We start from the raw sequence: 20,799 nt of genomic DNA on the forward strand, positions 1-20,799 counted from the left end.
AGGGCAACTCACTGGAGGACTCTAGAAACCAGTATGTGTACAAAGCATGAGAAAACCCCAGAAGCCACAGAAATACCACATGGAAGGCTTCATGTTGGTTGTGCTAGGCATCTTTGGCGGTGTTGTTGACAATGAGCTGTGTCTGGGTAATGAGCTGGCTTAGTGTAGACGCTGGATGTGAATGCTTTAGAGCTTTGTCGCGGGGCATTTGCTTTCACAAAGGCACATTTATAAAGTGTTCGCAGAGATGGAATTATCTAGTGTGACAGATGCCTGTAGCTGATCTGACAAATCTTATTGGGTTTTTCCCATCTCTTTCATTGGGCATAAGAAACATTTCTAACTTCAAGTGAATTAATGTAAGTATGGGTCCAGATGGAATGATATTAGCGTTCCTCCATATTATCCTAGATCCTAGAATATCTTGAGAAATCTACTGTAATGTCACAGATGCTTTGAAACTGGACTTATGAACCGGTATCTTCCAAAGAGGATTTTATGACACTTCTTTTTGACTACAAATGGAAGCATCTGCTTGAAAACAAGGGTTACGTTGCATTTTTTTTCTAAAACAACTCTCACAATTTAACAGGATGTATCAAAGCTGAGCAAAAAGACATGCGCCATTTGACCAGAATCCCAACCTGTATTCTGGGACTTGTAGAAATTTAGCCTAGAAAATAAGAAAAGATGCTCTATCACAAAAGATATTAATTGCCGTGTAATAGCAAAAACTTTGAAGTGATATGTTATACCCTACATAGTGGAGCAGTTGTTTAAACTACTGAAAACCTGCTTGATTTTACATTATGCAGAACATAAAAATTTTATAGAAGTATGAAATGATGTTAAAGATGTGATCTAAGTAAAAAATAGGATAGAAAACTGTATGTTTCTTTTGCTTACAACAATGTAAACTCTGTAGGTACATGTTCTGGAAAAAGGAGCAGGCCTTCTTGAAAATGTTGTTCTCTGACTCCTACTCTTCTTCCTGCCTTGCCCTGCTGCCCTGAGTCAGGGGTTTTTACCTCACGTAATAAAGAATGGTTAAAACCACCATTAAATGTCCATGGTGTCAGCCTCACAACTTCTGGGGCGTGTGGACCCGTGCACTTCTCAAAAGATACAGAAATTGACCAAACAGTAGGACGCAGACAGAAACTTATTCCCACCCTGAAAACTCTGAAAAAAGGTCCAGTCCATGCCTCATTGCCAAAAGACAAAGGCACTGTACCTCTGATCCCTTGCACCAGGGTTTCCTGAAGTGTTGTTCATAAACCCTGGATTGGAACAACTTCTGGTACTTTTTTAAAATTCAGGTTTCTGAGCCTATGCAAAAACCTCCATCACTAGAAATCCCCGCGTGGCCTGGGAATCTGCATTTTTACAAACTGTCCCAGGAAATTCCATAGGCCTGCACTGCACCAAACCGTCATCCTCTCGCACTGCCGTCCCTTCACCTCCTCTGTGACTCCCCAGATACTGGCACTCGGGCGACCTCTGCCCCCAGGTCCCAGGTTCCCTGGTTCTGCCCCTCAGCTTTGCTATCTGAAGCCCATGATCCTTAGTTCTCGAGAACTTGGACTTCTGTTTTTTATACTTCTGCTTTTCTCATGCTTTCCATCACCACTTGGCTTTTTGGGGGGAGGTGGGGTTTGTTGAGAAGCATTCTGCTGTAGCTCTACAGCTCTGTGGTGAAGCTACTAGACCCCACCCCCCTTCTCTCTCTAACCCTCTCACTCTCGTCCTCAGCCACCCACCCCTGGAAGAGGCAGAAGGAATTGGAGATGATCATTAGCATTCACCAATTCTTTCTTTGCCAAAAATCATCATTGTCTACGTCATATTCCTCTAATGAAATATGACTGTAGTTCTATGTCACCTCTCCCCAACCCCTTTCAGATATAGAAGATTTTATTTATTTATTTGAGAGAGAGAGAGAGCACATGCTCACAAGCCGGGGGAGGGCAGAGGGAGAAGGAGAAGCAGACACCCTGCTAAGCAGGGAGCCCTATGCGGGACTCAATCCCAGCACCCTGGGATTATGACCTGATCGGAAGGCAGATGCTTAATCTACTGAGCCACCCAGGTGGCCCCTTCTATAAAAGCAAAAACAAACAGACAAATAAATTAATTAATGTTAAAGTTATCTTTTTAAAATTATTTAGCATTACCAAAAAATGTTAGGAAGAATCATTTAACCCTCAAAAAGAAAGTCTTTCCTGATTTTCCACTGAATCACTCATCCAACAATAGCATTTATTTAAAAGAGAATGCCAGTAATGTTTTACAAATTCTAGACTTGCTTTTAAAATCTCCCTAAAAAAAAACAAAACAAAACCCATCATCAATGATCTTTTCTATAAAGAAAAGAGAAAAACCTTCATTTTGACTTTTCTACATTTTATCTTCCACATTTTCAGAAAATAAGAATAAAAGCATGAAAAAACAAGGTAACCCTATATATGTGGGCGAGGAAATCCATATTAGTTAGCAGGCATGTGCTAATGTGTACCACTTCCGTCCTCCTTGTTTGTTGGTGCTTGATTGTGTTTGAATCTTCATGGGGTTCATGAATCCATCACCTCTCAAATAATAATAGTAATAATAATAATGATAATAACAATAATAACTGACAGCTTAAAAAAAAAATCAAACACTTTGACTTGAATGGAGAACTCTTGACTCCAAAACCTTAAAGCAGGAATTTCTTCTATGGAACATGAATTCAGCCAATTTCAGCAATGAGTTCAGCACAGAAGTGTCACTTGCTCTTCTCAGCTTCAATAGAGTTCTCCCAGGAATTAAACAGATTATGGGTTCAATGGAAAGCTTCAGGGAGCTGAGTAACTCTTTTCAATCCGAAGACCTGCCTGATGATCTCAGTTCATTAGCTTGTGTGTCCTGTTGGCCCACCTTCCTTTGAATCCCTTCCAGGTATGCTTTTTGGCTCTTGTAGAGGAACGTGACTGTGGATACATTTGGCCATGCTTACAGAGATGCATTTATAATCTCAGCATTGAAAGATCAGAAAACTTGTTTTAACTGGTTTATAGTTTTGAGAATATTTGTGTGGTATGGTAGCCCTTCAGTATATCTATGTTTAAAGAATCAAGCTTATGCAAGATGGATGGAATAAGCCTGACACAGAATTAATACATATTTTGGTTTCAAATAAAGAAGAGATTTCACAGAAAAAAAAAAAATCAATTCAATTAACTAGTCCAGGAAATAACCTACCTAAGTACTGAAAAGCACATGATAAACCAATAAGTAAGAGGTATCAAATATCTAAAATAAAAGCACAAAGGATAAAATATTTAAAAATATCAGATTTGCTTTCTAAACTTTTAGTGGTTAACCTTTATAGAGAATAAAGATAATAAGATATTTTCTGTTTGTAGCCTCAGATTTTGTTTAAAATAATATTGCACAATGATGATTACTACTACACCATTTGGCTCCATTTGAATAAAGAACATGATTGAATGAGCAACTTTTGACATTTGAAAATCAACACTGTTTACATTTGAGCAAATTCACCATAGGTTGTTTTTAGTGAACTTAAAGCTATTTATAAACAAGTAAAATTTATTCTCTGTTCACATTACCTCCCTTCAATTGTATTTTTCCTAAAGTTTAATAACTATAAACACTCTAAATGAAGCCGTATTTCCAGAGCAGGCAATGATCACAATTCTTTTACATTATACTTGAGTTCAAAACATTTCCCCATTTACAAATGACTTGGAAGACTAACAAAAGGTGAGGCAGTTGGGAGGCTCATCATTAGGAAACAAGTTAGGAGTGGAGAAAAAGATGGTTGTGAATTCATATCCACAAGATACAAAGAAAAGAAAAGAAACACATAAAAACATTTTACTCAGTTAACCTATTGACTTTCTAATATAGAACATGGTATTAAATTTTGTGCACAACAGAATACATTATGATACAGATGTTTCATCAGTCTGAACTTGGACTTTTAAAACTTCAAAACAGGATGAGGTTGTTCAGTTACAGACTTGAGTTTCATGTTTATATTTATACCCTCCACCCTTTATTCTTTGCCTGCATCTTCCAAAAAAAAAAAACAAAACAAAACATTTATTGAGTCATTAGTATGTAGTCAATTGATGTGTATTTTATCTTTTCAGTTTGGAGAGAGCAGCTGAGTGAGTTGGTCCATGAAGGGTCTCAAACACTCATGTTCCAGGACTTTCAGTTTAGAAGGGGGCATGGAGCCAGGAGTAACCAGCTCCTGTTGGATGCAATTATGAGCAGGAGTCAAGTATTACTACCCCATGGGTCAGAAAATAAACTTCTTTCTCTTGTATTTCAGAAGATGCCCTAAGAACAAACATCTGGAGCTTCTCTCAGGCTTAAGTTTGGTAGAAGCAGGGGCCCAAAGACCTAAAAGCTAGGATGTCTTGATGTTAAGCACATGCTATCCTACTCTACCTGTGGTCTTGTCTTACGACCTTTCTCCTCTTCAATTGCAATACTCCATCCCTTTAACAACTTTGCTATCTTTACTTGTATATTATATGCATTTTTATTATATATTTTATTTTTTATATATTTTATATTTCATTTTATTACATACATGTATTATATATATAATATATAAATAGAGAATCAACTCATGTTCATCTTCCTCATTCAACGTTAGGAATTCTTTAAAGGTTAACACAGTCTTTCCTTCCTCAACCTCCACTAAGACTTGAGTCTTTTTGTCTTCTCTGTGGCTGTTGACTCAGTTCCCCAAAAAGCACTGCTGGTTGCTCTAATATCTGTATACAGATTCTTGCATTAGCTCATATAAAATTAATTCAGCTCAGATTTCCTGGGATACGACGGCCCGAGTGCCTGCTAGAATGCCATATGTGACACAAGTGCACGGGCGATATTTTTTTCCAGGAAAATTACATACATTAAGTTTTATATGAACTCAATGAACGGTGTCCCATGTCCTAAAAAGACACAAGCCTGACAGCTTGGTCTCAGGGCGGCAGGTAGAATGACAAACGAAAGGTGTGCTGATCTACTCTCCCTCCCTCCATGCACATTCACGTACTTGCTTGCATTTGCTCCTGGGCATACCCTAAAACACTGCTCTCTGGAGAACTGAAAACAGTCTAAACTGGTCACAAGGGGCAAATTGGTCTCAGTAAAACAATATATGACCATCTCAAAGAAAGGAGAATTTGAGATGTTTTATATGAAATGATGAATTGCAAACATGTGTTAACTGTTCTATTGATTTAAATGTCAATTTAGATAATAACAGTAATAGTATCCTCATCATTAGAACATACAATGGGAAATTGATCCATATTTTCTTTTTAAAGTTTCTAATCATTAAAAAAAACCCTTGAGAACTAAAAATTTATTCTATTTTCATAGACTATTGATCCAAGTGATTTTTGATTCTCTTGTTGTATCACTCCACCACCCTGACAGCTGAATTAATCTAAAGCCAACAAGCATTTTCTAGGGTAATTGGTTTGGTTCATTTACCATGTGGAGATCTGACTTTAGTCAGCCAAATGACAGTCTCATGGCATATTTAAAACATCCATATGTTCCAAGGACAGAAATAACCTCCTTCTTCATACTCTATTCAAGTAAATATTTCCTAGTAACATTTCTCAAGACAATATTGCTTCAGTTAAAAAACCAACTGTTCCTTTGTATTCTTTTTAATACAATAAATGAGTATGCTTTGATCAGTGTGCTGGCTCAGCAAAATCTGTAAGAGGGAAGCAAGGAATAAGTCTAACTGGGTCACATTTTTGTTACTTAGAAACTCTACCATTCTTCTCCACTTTAAAACTTACAATAACAAACACAACTTTTCCTTTTTTAGTGAAGAATGACCAAATAAACATCATCTTTTTGTGGAATTTAAACTAACATAAAAAGACCATTTTGGCTAAGTATGCAAGGAGGAATAAAATTCTTAAAAGACTTTGCACTCAGTTTTCTTACTGGGGTTTTCTAATGTTACTTGGTATAGGAGCCTGGTTTTTCAAGTTTAATATTATGAGGAACGGGGTTCACAATGTCTAAGTTAAAAAGTTAAGTGAGATTGGAAGAAATGCTAAAGGTGGATGAGTGGATAGAGTTGTGAAATTTACACAGCCTTTTCTCATTTTAGAGATCTGTAAAGGGTTAGTTTCAATATGGAGGTCTGTGCTATCTAAATAAGATTTAAGTAGATAAGAGATATCAAACTTGGGTCAAAGCAAACCCTATCTAGAAAAATGTGAAATTCAGAGACTTTTCAGTGATTTCAATGATTAAGAGCCAGATGAGTGCTATAGACATTCAGTGATTTCAGTGACTGAGAGCCAGATGAGTGCCATAGGCATTAAGAGGAATAGAAATGAAAGGGAGGGAGACTGTAGCACACTCCACCTCCAGATCTGGAGGACTGAGATTCCATGGCTGATACTACTGGGGATTGTGAAAGCTTTGGGGAAATAGCCGACTATAACAGACAAAGGTTTTGTCAAGATAATGTGACTGAAGTTCAGGCTAAAATTTCATCTACTCCTTTACTAATTCTACAAATATTTATTGAACACTTACTATTTATTTGCCAGGCACTGTTCTTGGATCATGAGACACAGTAAATGAATCAGAACAAAATCCTTGCTCTCAATAGAGTATATGTTCTAGTTGGAATATAGGCAATTTTAAAAAAATAAATGAAATCATTAGTATGTTCAATGATGGCAAGTGTTAAGGAGGAAATGAAAAAGCAGGGAAGGAGGACAGGAAGTACAGAGTCTGAAGTTTTAGATAAGGTGACCAGGGAAGAGCCCAGCAAGGGGACAATTCTTGAAGCCGGAGGCTACCTGCGTATTTATTTCATAGCTAATACTTCCGTTCCTGGAAATATAATGGGCTAACAAATTGTGAACACTCCCTTTGGAAACATCTTTAAATGCTGCATATGATACAATAAATACCACCTGTATTAGATTTCTACATCTATGTAACAAATTACCTAATGGCTGAACATAGCAGTAAGCATTCATTATTTCTCACAGCTTTTGTAAATCAAGAATTCAGGAGCAGCATTGCTGGCATCTGCTTCCAAGTTGCTCCCTCACATAGTTGGAAAGTTGATGCTCGTTGTTGGTGGGAAGCCTCAGTTCATCCCCATGTGGGCCTCTCCACAAGCTGCTTGGATGTCCCTACGACATGATGCAGGTTTCCCCTAGAGCAAGCCATCCCTGAGAGAGGCCAAGATGGCAGCTATAATGTTTTTATGACCTACCCTTGGAAGACACACATTGTCATTTCCACCGTTACCCTAATGGGCACATGGTGTTAACAACCATGATTCTGTGTGGGAAGGAACTACACAAGAATGTCAATACCAGAAAGAAAGATCACGGAAGGCCATCCTGGAAACTAGATACAACACCACTGCATATATAGAGGTGTGCACTCAAGAAATAAGGAAAAACAGGTAAAAACCTTAGTGCTAAGCAGCACTAAATTAATAGTTACCCCCAAGGGATTTGCCTACCAGTCTCCATCTTCCCGGGTCTGAGGCATAATCTAACCACAGCAGTTATTAATCATTAAGGCTTACATTCAGAAAGATAAGGATTTGAAATAAGAATCTAACAGTAGAGCTAGACCCCTGAAAGTGTGACACACTTAGCAAAGGAAAGGAAAACAATAAGGGCCATTTTTATTGGGCTGAGTGCAGTGGGAAAAAAATTGTTCCCTAAGAATTTATAGCTACCGTCAAACCCTCATGTGGCTTCCAGTTTGGATTTACACTTCTGGCAGGCACCAAAAAACCCCAGACTAAAGAAAATTTACAAACAGTGGTCCTGAGTTGGTAGCCTTGGGGTGTCCTGCAGAATCAATTATTAAATCCTCTCTAGAGAAGCAAATTTTCAAACCATGATTTCTATGATTCCCATGTAGTATATACTTAATAGATATGAGCATCCATTACAAAATTATAAAGCACACAAAGAAACAAGGCTCTATGGATGAGCCTCAAAAGAAATAATAAGCTACAGAATTGAATACTCAGGATTTCAGATTAAAGGACTATGAAAATAAAAATCTAATGTAACTATTTTTAAAATAGTAAAAGAAATTTTAAAATAAAACAAACATGTGAAAAATGATCAGTCAGATTTGAGAAGAAATAAATAAAACAGTAACAACTACAAACTAGGGATAAGTAATAATTGTTATGGAACCTGGACCGAATCACCCGACGGAAGAACCAAGTGGCACTCGGAGATCTTGGAGGAAAGGAGGTTTATTTAACGCTGGCAGGCTCGGAGGATAGTGGTCTCCAAAGGTCTGAGACCCGAGCCCAAACAAAGGGGGCAATTTATACACTTCTACTTCCACGTATTTGGCACTTTTAGCGCGTGTGCGAAGCGGGGCAGGGAGAAGGACCCGGATTGGTGCACGTGGGAAGCAGAGCAAGGAGAAGAACCCAGAAGAACCCCAGGGCAAGGACTGGGACTCTCTTGCTGGCTCAGTCGGCCATCTTAGGACACAGATTTTCCTTATCATTCCCCCCTTTGATGCCCCTTTAAACACCTAGTTTAGACGGCATCATCTTCATCTTCTAAGGGGCGATAGTGAATAAGGAGTAACTGGAGTCTGATTTTAGCAATTTGAGTAGTGATAAACCTAGTAAGGGCATTAAGAATACAAGGACCAAATGTTACTATGAGGAGAAGCAATAGGAGGAGGCCGACGAGGGGGGCAAACCAAGAGAACCATTGTGAGAGGGAATCCGCTGGAGTGCTTCCCACCGGCGATGTACTCATTCCTGTAATTGGGTCAGAGTTTCTTGGACCACCCCCGACTCATTAGCATAGAAACAACATTCCTCCTGTAAGAAGAGGCAGAGCCCCCCTTGCGTGGCTGTGAGCAAGTCGAGCCCACGCCTGTTTTGGAGGACCACTGAGGCCAGTGAATCGAGTTGGCGCTGCAGGGCCAGGGCCGACTGAGTGAGGGCAGAAAAATCCGCTGTGAGTTGTTGAGTTAGACCCTGGTACTGAACCTGAGACATCCCGACGCAGTGGCACCGAGGGCAACACCTGATGCGGCCAGCAGGCTCACGATAAGAGGGATGGCTGCAGAGGAACATCGGGGGTGGCTAGGAGGTCTCCATATGAGTGGGGCATTGCTCCCAGGGAGGACTGAAAGATCGGGTTAGAGACGGACAAGCGTGCATGATCCATTTGCCAGTAACAGTGATATGACAGTTTGTCCCCCTTGCCTGGCCGGGCAAGCTAGAGGCAGTGCGGAGGAACAGCCCACCAGGTAGCAGAAGACCGGGACTGACTGGGGCCAGGAAAACCATGGTGAAATGCAGTTAGGAGCAGACAGCAGAGGGCCAGTAAAAGTGGGATCTCTGACCTTAGGAGAGGGAGCCATTGTGGCTAACCTGTCAGCAGATGAAACCCGTGGACAAGTGAGTGCAGTAATACACCCTAGGGTGACCCAATAAGCAATAGCAATAGTCAGTCTCTGGGAGAAAGTCCAGTCAGAGGGGCAACAGTGTAGAGTCTGACTCCCAAGATGAGGGAAACCATGCCGATAAGAGCCAGGGACCACAGTGAGCAGGTGTCCATCAGTCGGTGGGGTCTCGTGGAAGGTGAAGCCGGAGTGGGGTCGTGAAGTCTGGCTGGACTCTCCACTGGCATGGCTCCTGTTCCGAATGATGAGCTATCTTCACTCTGGAGTGGCGGACCCACGGGGTGACACCTGAGACCTTGAGGGCAGTAGGGGTGATTAGAACAACAGTGTGGGGCCCTGTCCACTGTGGTTTGAGGGGGTCTTTCTTCCAATCTTTCACCCAAACTGAGTCCCCTGTCTGGAAGGAGTGTACCTGAGACCCTAAGGAGATTGGGGCCCTCTCAATGGTGTACTTTTGTAATTTATTCAGGGTGGCCCCCAGGGCCTGAAGCTGCTCCTGTATCCCTTTATCTCCAACCTGATGCAAGTTTCCTGGAAGGCTTCCCAAGCACGGGGGAGGCCGTCCATATATTAATTCAAATGCGGAGACACCTGATGTCCCGGGCGTGCGGCAAGCACGCAGGAGAGCTAGGGGTAGCAGATCTGGCCATGGGAGGTTAGTCTCCTGACAAAACTTTGCTAAGGTTCCCTTGAGGGTGCAATTCATTCACTCTATTTTCCCTGAACTTTGGGGCCGGTAAGCGGTACGGAGTCTCCAGGTGATGTTGAGAGATTTGGTCAAGACCTGTACAATGTCTGCCACAAATGTGGGTCCATTGTCACTATGGATTGTTAATGGCATGCCGAACTGGGGCACGATGTCCCGCAAGAGGACTTTAGCTACTTCCCGGCTTTGCTCCGTCCTGGTCGGGAAGGCTTCGACGCACTCAGAGTATGTGCATACTGTTACTAGGAGATATCTGAACCCCCTGCTCGGCTGCACATCTGTGAAGTCTACTCTAGATCTTTGAAGGGGGTTGCTCCCATCCTCTGGACACCTGGCGGGGGCCGTGGTGCAGACCGAGCATTATTTTTAGCACATGTTATGCATCATTCACTCGTTGCTCGGCATAGTGCTGGCAGCTGACTGAGGTAGTAGTGCTTCTTGAGAAGGGCCTCTAATGCAGTTTTCCCCAGATGAGTGAGTCGGTGGTGTTCCTTGATTAGATGCCCTCCAATTGCTGTTGGAATAAAGATGTGCCTATCTGGCATCATCCACCATCCCTTTTCAGTCGGGGTGGCTGCCTCAGCATGACCCATTCCTTTTCCTTTTTAGTGTAACTGGGTGGAGGAACTTCTTCCGGGGGTGCTAGGGCCATGGTGAGGGAAGGGGCTCTGTCTGTGTCCTCACTGGCTGCAGTCTTGGCTGCCTCATCTGCCAGATGATTTCCCCGTGCTATGGGGTCTCTCCTTTCTGGTGTCCCTCACAGTGCAGGATTGCTACTTCCTTTGGAAGCCAGATGACTTTGAGGAGTCTCACTATCTCCTCTTTGTTCTTGATAGCTTTTCCTGCTGCGGTTAGGAGGCCCCTTTCCTTGTAGATGGCTCCATATACATGTACAATAGCAAAGGTGTACCGAGAGTCAGTATAGATGTTGACTTGCTTGCCTTCACCGAGGGTGAGGGCTCGGACTAAGGCATATAATTCAGCCCATTGAGCTGACCATCCAGCTGATAATGCCTTTGCTTCTAGGACTTCAGTGGTTGTGGTTACTGCATAACCCGCTTTCCGGGCACCCTCTTATAGGTAACTGCTGCCATTGTAGAACAGCGTGAGCTGTGGATCCTTTATGGCTTGATCCCGCAGATCTGGATGGCTCACGTAGACTTCATCAGTCATCTCGGAGCAGTCACAGTCTGAAGTTTGCTGGATTTAATGTCCTTACTGTTTCGAGGGTGACCCATGGGTTTTCGCAGAGGAGCCTTGGTATTGTGCTAGCCGAGAGTTGGGAAGGAAGCAGTGCCCCTGTTCGTTCATGAGGGACACAACTGTGTGAGGGAACTTGCCCCAGGGTAAGTTTGTCTGCCTCCTTGATGAGTAGGACGGTGGCTACCAGTGCCTTGAGGCATGGTGGTGATCCCCACTGCCAGGGGGTCCAGCTTCTTTGACAGGTAAGCAACTGGCCTTTGCCAGGGTCCAACAGTCTGGGTGAGTACCCTGAGCACTATTTTTTCCTTTTCATGCACAAAGAGACTGAAGGGTTTTTCTACATCTGGTAGGCCCAGGGCTGGAGCCTGCCCCAGGGTGGTCTTTATCTCTGTGAAAGCAGCTTCTGCTTCCTCAGTCCAGGCAGGGGGTTCTCGATCTGGTCCCCCTAAGAGATCATAGAGGGGTCTTGCTATTGCCGAGAACCCAGGGATTCAGATGCGGCAGAATCCTGCAGCCCCCAGGAATTTTCGTAGGCCCCTTTTTGTCTGGGGCTGTGGCAGGGAGATGATGACCCTTTTCCTCTCCAGCCCTAGTTCTCTCTTCCCTTGGGTGAGGAGGAAACCAAGGTATCGGACTCTTGTTGGCAGATTTGTGCCTTCTTCCATGAGACTCGGTATCCTGAGTCTGACAGGAGCCGTAGGAGGGCCTTTGTGCCTTTTGTGCAGTCTTCTTGTATGTCACTGGCGAGGAGGAGGTCATCCACATACTGGAGGAGGGTGCATCATGTGGCCTGTCTTGGGAAGCTGGCGAGGTCTGCGGCCAGCCCTTCCCCAAAGACGGTTAGTGAGTTTTTAAACCCCTGTGGGAGACGCGTCCAAGTCAGTTGCATCTGGCGCCCTGTATCATGTTCAGACCATTCAAAGGCAAACAGTGGCTGTCTCTGGGGAGCTAAGCGGAGGCAGAAGGCATCCTTCAAATCTAGGCAAGTGAACCATCTGGCTGAGCCTGGGATTTGGCTCAGGAGGGTGTATGGATTCAGGACTACTGGGTGCAGAGAGATGGTCACCTTGTTGATGGCCCGCAGGTCTTGAACTGGTCAGTATCCCCCTCCTGGCTTCTTGACTGGCAGGAGTGGGGTATTCCAGACTGACTGGCACTTGACTAGAATGCCTGCTTCTTTGAGTTCGGTCAGATGTTCTTGGATGCCGATCTTAGCTTCTTGTGGAAGGGGGTATTGCCTTTGCCTCTGAGGTTGGGCTCCTGGGATCAGTTCAACAATGATAGGGGCCCGATTCCGGGCTAGTCCAGGTGGGTTGTTTTCAGCCGATACTGAAGGGAAGGTGAGTCTGAACTCCGGTGGGCTGCTTGGTTGGGCCTGGGCACAGAATAGCCTCCATTCTTCTTTCCTGGGCGTGGTAATTGCTAGTATTAGAGACCCCGTCTTCTCTTGCCTTGGGTTCAATCGGAGGCTAGTGTGTCCAGTGGGCTCAAAGGTTATCTGAGCCTTAGGCTTGGAGAGTATGTCTCGGCCCAGGAGAGGGATGTGGCCATCAGGCAGATAAAAGAATTCATGTTGGACCTTGTGGCCCCCGAGTTTGCACTGGCGAGCCCGGCAAAAGGGCTGTTGTATCGCCTACGTCCCGGTGGCCCCAAGGATGGTCACAGTCCTTTTGCTGAAAGGTGCCACTGGGGAGGTGACAACAGAGTGCTCGGCCTCAGTATCAACCATAAAAGTCGCTGGTTGCCCCCCGACCTTCATTTTGACCGTGGGCTCATGGGGGCCAAGGAGGAAAGAGCCCGGTCCCCCTGTCTGAGTCCATTCCCACAAGGCCTATGAGGTCCTCCTCTCGGGGTTCTTCCTTGTAGCGGCTGGGCTTTTGAGCCTTTCCCCGGTTGGGACATTCGTTTTTCCAAAGCCCTTTCTCTTTACAGTAGGCACATTGATCCCTTGCCAAGGGGGTTCTGGGCTTCCCCCCTTTCGGTGGTTGGGGTCTCCCCATCTTTGTGTTGTCCTTTTCTTTCAGGGCAGTGGCAAGTAGGCTGACTTTCTTTTTCATCTTTTTGTCGGCTTCCCGTTCGGCTGCAACCTCCCTGTTCTCGTAGACCTTATTGGCAATCTCTATTAGTTGGGTGATGTTCATTCCGGCAAAACCCTCTAGTTTCTAAAGTTTTTTTCTGATGTCTGGGGTGGCCTGAGCCATGAAGGAGGTGTTTACCATATGTTGGCTTTCCTGTGCCTCGGGGTCAAATGGAGTGTATATCCTGTAGGCTTCACATAGTCTTTCGTAGTAGTCCCCGGGGGACTCCCCTGGTTGTTGAGTCACTGAGGATACCTTAGTCATGTTCATGGGTTTCTTAGCTCCTGCCTGGATTCCCCAGAGGAGAGCATCCTGGTAGCAGTGGATGTGGGCCTGTCCCTCGGTTGTGGTGAAGTCCCATGCTGGGCGCTCTTCGGGTGCGGCCGTATTAGCCCAGGCAGCAGGGTCGATGACTCCCACTCGTGCGTGCTCTTCCAGGTACTGCCGTGCACCTTTCATTATTCTCCTCCTTTCCTCTGTGTTAAACAGGGTGTGGAGTAACTGTTGGCAGTCTTTCCAGGTTGGCTGATGAGTCTGGAAGAGGGATTCTATGAGGTCTACCATAGCCTGTGGTTTCTCAGAGTAGGATGTTATGTTTCCAGTTGAGGAGGTCAGTGGTGGAGAAGGGCTGATAATACATCATGGAACAGCCAGGTTGGACCATCCCATCTTCATCATGCCTCTTAGGTTCCCACATCTCTCATACCGGCATTTGGAGGGTGCTCGCACCCGGCCTGGGGCGCAGCCTGGCTGCTGGTCCTGGAGAAAGTGGATCTTTAGGGCCTGGGGCGCCAGTGGATCCTCTGGGCCTGGGGGCACTGGTAGATCCTCTGGGCCTGGGGGTGCCGGTGAAACTGATGGCGGCAGAGTATCTGGAGCTGAAGGGCCAGGTGTAGGTGGTCTTGGGGGTACGTACAGTGGGGGCAGGTTTGGTTCGTCTTCGGGATCTCCAGCTAGGATTTGTGGAGACTGGGGCTTTGGCTGATTTTCTTTAGGTCGCTTGGATGAGGCGATTAAGACCCTGGCCTGTCCCTGCCTATTGCAAGCTAATCGCACCCCGGGGGGTAAGGGTCTGCGCAATTCCTAGCCAGGAGTCAATGTACGGAAACTGGTCAGGGTGTTCTGGTTCTGCTGTTACGACTCGCCATACTCAACAAATCATTGGGACATCCACACATCACTCACACATTCACATTCCAGAAGTTATTACATTCCCTCCCTGGGAATCCCTACCTGGGAGACCTCTAAGAGGTTTCTGGGAGGTGATTAGGCTCCCCTTCCACCCCAATGGGGGTGGGCCTATCTGGGCCTGGGGCCCCAGGCCTTACCAGAATCCGATGTCAGGACCAGGTCCTCACCTGCCAAGTCTCCTCGAGTCCAGCGGGAACAGCGGAGTGGGGCCAGCCCGAGGCGACTGGGGCCAGCCCGAGGCGACTGGGGCGGGAGACTGCCGAAAATTAGGCAGGGCGTGCCTTCTCCGTTATGATCCCTCATTCCGTCACCGCCCCGTGTGGCCCCAAACTGGTGGCAACAATGGGCCAGCGCGGTTGGGTTTCCTGGTCAGGGAACCAAATGTTACGGAACCTGGACTGGATGGCCCAACGGAAGAACCAAGCGGCATTCGGAGATCTTGGAGGATAGGAGGTTTGTTTAACGCCTGCAGGGTCAGAGGAGAGTGGTCTCCAAAGGTCTGAGCCCCGAGCACAAACAAAGGGGGCAATTTATACACTTCTACTTCCGCATACTGGGCACTCTTGGCGCATGTGCAAGGTGGGGCAGGGAGAAGGACCTGGATTGGTGTGCGCGGGAAGCAGAGCAGGGAGAAGAACCAGGAAGATCCCTGGGGTAAGGACTGGGACTCTCTAGCTGGCTCAGTCAGCCATCTTAGGACACATATTTTCCTTATCATAATAATCAAAATTACAACCTCACTGGGGCCTCTTACGTGTCGCATGTCAGAGTGAGGAGGTAAACAAATCCTGTCCTTAAAAAGCAATCATAAAGCTGGCGAAACATATGATCATTTCAATAGGCACAGAAAAAGCATTTGACAAAATTAATACCACTTTTGATAAAAATATCTCAACAAGTTAGAAATAGAAAAAAATTTTCTCAACTTGATAAAGGGCATCTATAAACACTTATGGCTAACATCATACTTAATGGATGAAAGACTGAATGTTTGTTCCCTAAGACCAGGAACAAGGCCAGGATGTACACTCTCATTATCTCTATTCAACACTGTGTTGGAGGTTCTTGTAAGAAATAAAAGACATCCAGTTTGGAAAGGGAGAAGTGAAGCTGTATTTATCCTGATGACACGATCCTATATCCAGAAAGCCCCAGGGATTCCATTAGAATTAATAAACAAGTTCAGCTAAGTTGAATGCAAGATCAATACACAAAATTCATTTTTATTTCTATATTCCATCAACAATCTGAAAATAAAATTAAGAAAATAATTCCATTCATAATGTTATTAAAAAGAATTAAAAACCTAGAAATAAAGTTAATGAAAGAATGCAAGATAGGTAGATAAAAAACTAAAACTTGGCTCAGAAAATATATGGAAGATCTAAATAAATGGAGAGACATTTCATGTTTATGGATTAGAAGACTCAATATTAAGATGACAATTTTCTCCAAATTCTCCCTAGCAGAAGAATTGCAGAAATTGACAACCTGATCCTAAAAAATATTTGGAAATGCAAAAGACCAGAATACCTAGAACGGTTTTGAAAAAGAAAAAAAAGTTGGAGAACTTAGAATTCCTGATTTCAAAGAATAATATAAAACTACAATAATCAAGACAATATAGTATTGGCATAATAATAGACCTATATAGATCGATGACACAAAATTTAAAGTCCTAAAATAAAGCTTTACATTTATGGTGAATTGACACTCGAAAACAGTACAAAGATAATTCCTTGGGGAGAAAAGATAGTCCTTTCAAAAAATAATGCTGCGACAATTGACTACGTGCAAAAAGAGAATCTAGACCCTTATCTCATACCATACACAAAAATTAATTCAAATGGATCACAGACCTAAATGTAAAAGCTAAAATTTAAAAATTTTGCCCTATGTGTGTTGTTTGCTTAGTTTTCTATGTATTTGGCATAGATCTATCCTTAAATTCTCCCAGAAGTATAAATTCCTTCTCAATACCTCGAACATATCAAGTATCCTATCAATTTCAGAGTTTTGGAAGTTCTTCTGGGCCTTCTGTTCTGTGCCAGTGTGGATTGATTTCTTTCTATGACAGAGTTGTCATCTCTGGATCTCTCTCTGTCAATTCTTGAGGGGGGGGTTCTCTCTTTGTTTCTCCCATGTCTTAAACTCTGATTCATGGCTCCACAACCATCGTATCTCTCACTTTCTTCCCTAAAGAATATTTATGTGAGAAGATGTGAAGGAGATCAATTTCTGAGATTTTGCAAGTCTGGAGATTCTTTATTGGTCCCTCATCCTTAACTGTTCATTTGCTGGGTCTAAATGTTTAGGTGGCAAATAATCTTCAATAAGAAATTTGATGACTTTTCTCTAATGACTTCATAGGTTTCCAATCAGCAATTGGAAAGTTTGAGCCAATCCAATTCTCACTTTTTTGTTTTTTTAAAATTTTGTTTGTTTATTTATTTATTTATTTGTTTGTTTATTTATTTGAGAGAGAGAGAGAGCACGAACAAGGGGAGCGGCAGAGGGAGAAGCAGGCTCTCCGCTGAGCAGGGAGCCTGATGCAGGGCTGGATCCCAGGACCCTCTGCTCATGACCTGAGTGGAAGGCAGACATTTAACCGAATGAGCCACCCAGGTGCCCCCAACTCTCACTGTTTTATGCAATGTTTCCCCCTTCTCTAGCAATTTTCAGATTGTTTTCACCCCATGTTTAGTGATTTCATGATGATGTTCTCTGGTGTAGTTTTATTTTCATCCTTAGTCCAATGAACCCACATCTACAGTTCTGGGAGATTTTCTTTTCTTTTTTTTTAAGATTTTATTTAAATAATCGCTACACCCAACGTGGGCCTCAAACTCTCAACCCAGAGATCAAGAGTCCTAAGCTCCACTGACTGAACCAGCCAGGGGCCCCTCTGGGAGATTTTCTTGACCAACTTGATAAATCCTCTCCTCTCCTCTCCGGTCAAATTGCTCTGCTTTCTAACTATTTTTCTATTATTTGGATAGAAACTTTTTTGCTTATTTGGTGTTATTAAAATTGTTATTTAGCATCTTATTTTCATTTCTCTCTCTTTTTTTCTTTTGGCTTTTTTCCCCTAGGTTTTTGTTTTCAACATTATCTTCCAAGTCTTCTTTTGAGCTTTTCTTTTCATGGTATTTTATTTTTAATCTCCCAGACTCCTTTTATTATCTGATTGTTCCTTCTTAATGGCATCCTGCTATTATTTCACAGATGTTATATTATTTCTTAACTCTCTGAGGATATTAATGATAGATTTTTGTTGTATTTTGTTTTCTCAGGAATAGTTTGATTGCTCAAGTTGCATTGTTTTGATGATTTGGTTTTTTCTTTCTTTCTCTTTTTCCTTTAGTCTCTGTCTTTCATCTTAGAATAGTAGAGGATTTCCTCAAATAACCTGTGATCCTTTGCAGCTCACTCATACCAAAAGCTGGGGAGTTCAAGGAAAAGTTCTAGAACCTAGTGGGACTTGTACACTATGGTCTTCATGGCAGGGCGTGATCTGACAGGGCAGTTTTATTAGGGGGTCCTCAACATTAATATCTTCAGGCTGAGTAGATTCTCCAGTGAATAACCTTCTGCCTAGAGGGTGTAAGTGAGCACTCAGGGTTCTAGAAGCTAGCAGAGAAAGAAGGACTATAGTCTGACATTCCGTACTTCACTTATTCTCCCTCTTTCCTTCCAGAACTCCTGCCCTCAGCCCTGCCTAGTCACCTCACCCCCATCCCCATTTAGAGTTGCTCTGTTACACTTTCTGGAGAGTAAACCTTCAGTGTGGGGCTGGAGCGCAAGAGGGATCATGAGGCAGAGCTGAGTGGAAGAGAGAGAGGGAAGTAGTTGCCTCTATCTTCCTAAATTTCCGAACATCCTTCATATTTTCACTGTCTTCCCCACACATCAGCTCCACTTGCAGGGCTATCTGGAGTCCACAGGGCTGGGCCGTTTGGAGATTCTGGGATTTAAGTCACATTTTTCCTGGACTGTATTGCCAGGTGAGGCTTTAGTTTTCTCAAATTTGCTAAGTCATTTACCATTGATCCAGGTGCTTTATGGCTTTCAAAAGTTTGCTGCTCTTTTCCCCCTTTACATTCTCTTTTTCTTTGTGGGGGTAGGGCTTTGAAAAATTGTTAGTGGGTTTCAGGAAGGAGGGAGTCCAGGCAAATTAAGTGTTCAGTTGACCATCTTTATTTGGAAATGTGTTCTATTATTCTTTTTTTGTTTGTTTTAAGATTTTTATTTATGTATTTGTCAGAGAAAGAGAGCACATGCAGGGGAAGCGGCAGGCAGAGGGGACTCGATCCTAGAACCACACAGGACTCGATTCCAGGACCCCGGGATCATAACCTGAGCCAAAGGCAGACGCTTAACCGACTGAGCCACCCAGGCGCCCTATGTTCTATTATTCTTTATGTCATTTTGTGTGCCAGAAAGTTTTCATAATTTAAATTAATTAATTGGAAGGATTTCACACTCAGAAATAGAGACATTCAGGGCAAGACTGGTGGTGGGTCATAAGGAAGGGGATTTATGTATCTCAACAGTGACACCGTATTGTCAGAGCCCCTGTTCTCTGCCATACAGAAAAACTACATTTCTCCTGATCTCAAAAAAAATTCCTATCCTTTTCTTGATAAAAGTATAGACAATAAATAAAAATACTTTTTGGACTTTTTTCTTGCTACACACTTTACTCCACTTTTTTGAGAGTTGATACTGAATAGTGATTTAGTAAATTAGGAATAAAGAAGCAGTAAAAAATAACCCAAACATTCAGATTTTAAATTTCCAGAATTAATGATTAGTTCAAAATGAGTTCCTAGGTCTACAGACTTGTGTTGTAACTTTCTTATAAATGAAATAGCTACTTCAGAACTCTCTCAGGAGCTAGATCTTTCCATTAGGTTAGAGGGCAATACCAGGCAGCTCACAGGAAAGCGAGTGTTTTGCAAGTGATGTCAAAAGCCTTCGGGAGAGTCTGCAAGTCTGAGAGGGGCTTTATTCATACAAGTCCAACTCGAGGGTCTCAAGCAGTCAGCACTCAAGAGACAGGCAAGGAAAGGTCCGCCTCTGATTTCAGCGTGCGCTGCGATCCCGGTAACCCCCCGTAACTCCGCCTGCGGGCTCGTCTGCCCCGGTTGGTGAAAATTCACACTTCGGGTCCAAGCTGCTGGTTTGGTTAGTCTGCTGGCAAATTATGTGAAGCCCAGCTCGTCCAGGGAGGTTGGGTGGGGCCCCTTCGCCTTCTCACTCTTTCCCTTTGATGTTCTTTTTTTTCTGGAAGTCTTCACCTCTGTGTTTACGGTTAACGACATGCTGGGGTAGACCACTTCTCTTGTAACCCTGTTATTGGAGTCAGCCGAGGTCAACAGAACTCTGCGTGCTTTTAATTACAGGGGTTTGAATTTTTTTTTTTTTTCCAGCTTTCCTGTATTTTACTTTCAGTCACTTCTGCTGTACTTTTCTCCCTCTCCGCGCTCCTTCTCCACTGACTTCTAATTCCGAAGGAAGCCTACCTTTCATTAACGACCAACGAAATGGCAACAATAGATAATTTCAGGAGTTCTTATTTACAAGTGTGAATTAACTGGACAAAAGGAATATATTTGCCATGCAAGAACAGGTGCACTGGCGGATGCAAACAAAAAAACTGCGTGGCGTGACTAACATTCCATGGTTTTGTTCTAGAGACATTATTTCTAGGAGTCAAGAACAGTTTTGTCTTTAGGCCTATTTATTTATTTAATTTAACATGTACTTATATAGTACTTCCTAGTGCCAGTCTTCAAGGACTTTGTAAGTATGAACTCAATCTTATGAGATAACTATTAATGTTATGCACATTTTATAAGTGATAAAAAATGAGGCACAGAGAAGTTCACTAACTTCCCTAAGGTTGCACAGCTGTCAAGTGGCAGGGCTGAGATTCAACTCCAGGTGGTCTCCTACTCCAAAGTCCATGCTCTTTATTTATTTATTTTTAAGATTTTATTTACTTATTTGACAGAGAGAGATTGATCACAAGTAGGCAGAGCGGCAGGCAGAGGGAGAAGCAGGCTCTCCGCTGAGCAAGGAGCCCCAGGCAGGGCTCAATCCCAGGACCCTGGGATCATGACCACAGCCAAAGGCAAATGC

Source organism: Phoca vitulina, unplaced genomic scaffold (genome assembly GCF_004348235.1).
Source record: "Phoca vitulina isolate PV1807 unplaced genomic scaffold, GSC_HSeal_1.0 scaffold9, whole genome shotgun sequence".
Taxonomy (NCBI): Eukaryota; Metazoa; Chordata; class Mammalia; order Carnivora; family Phocidae; genus Phoca; species Phoca vitulina.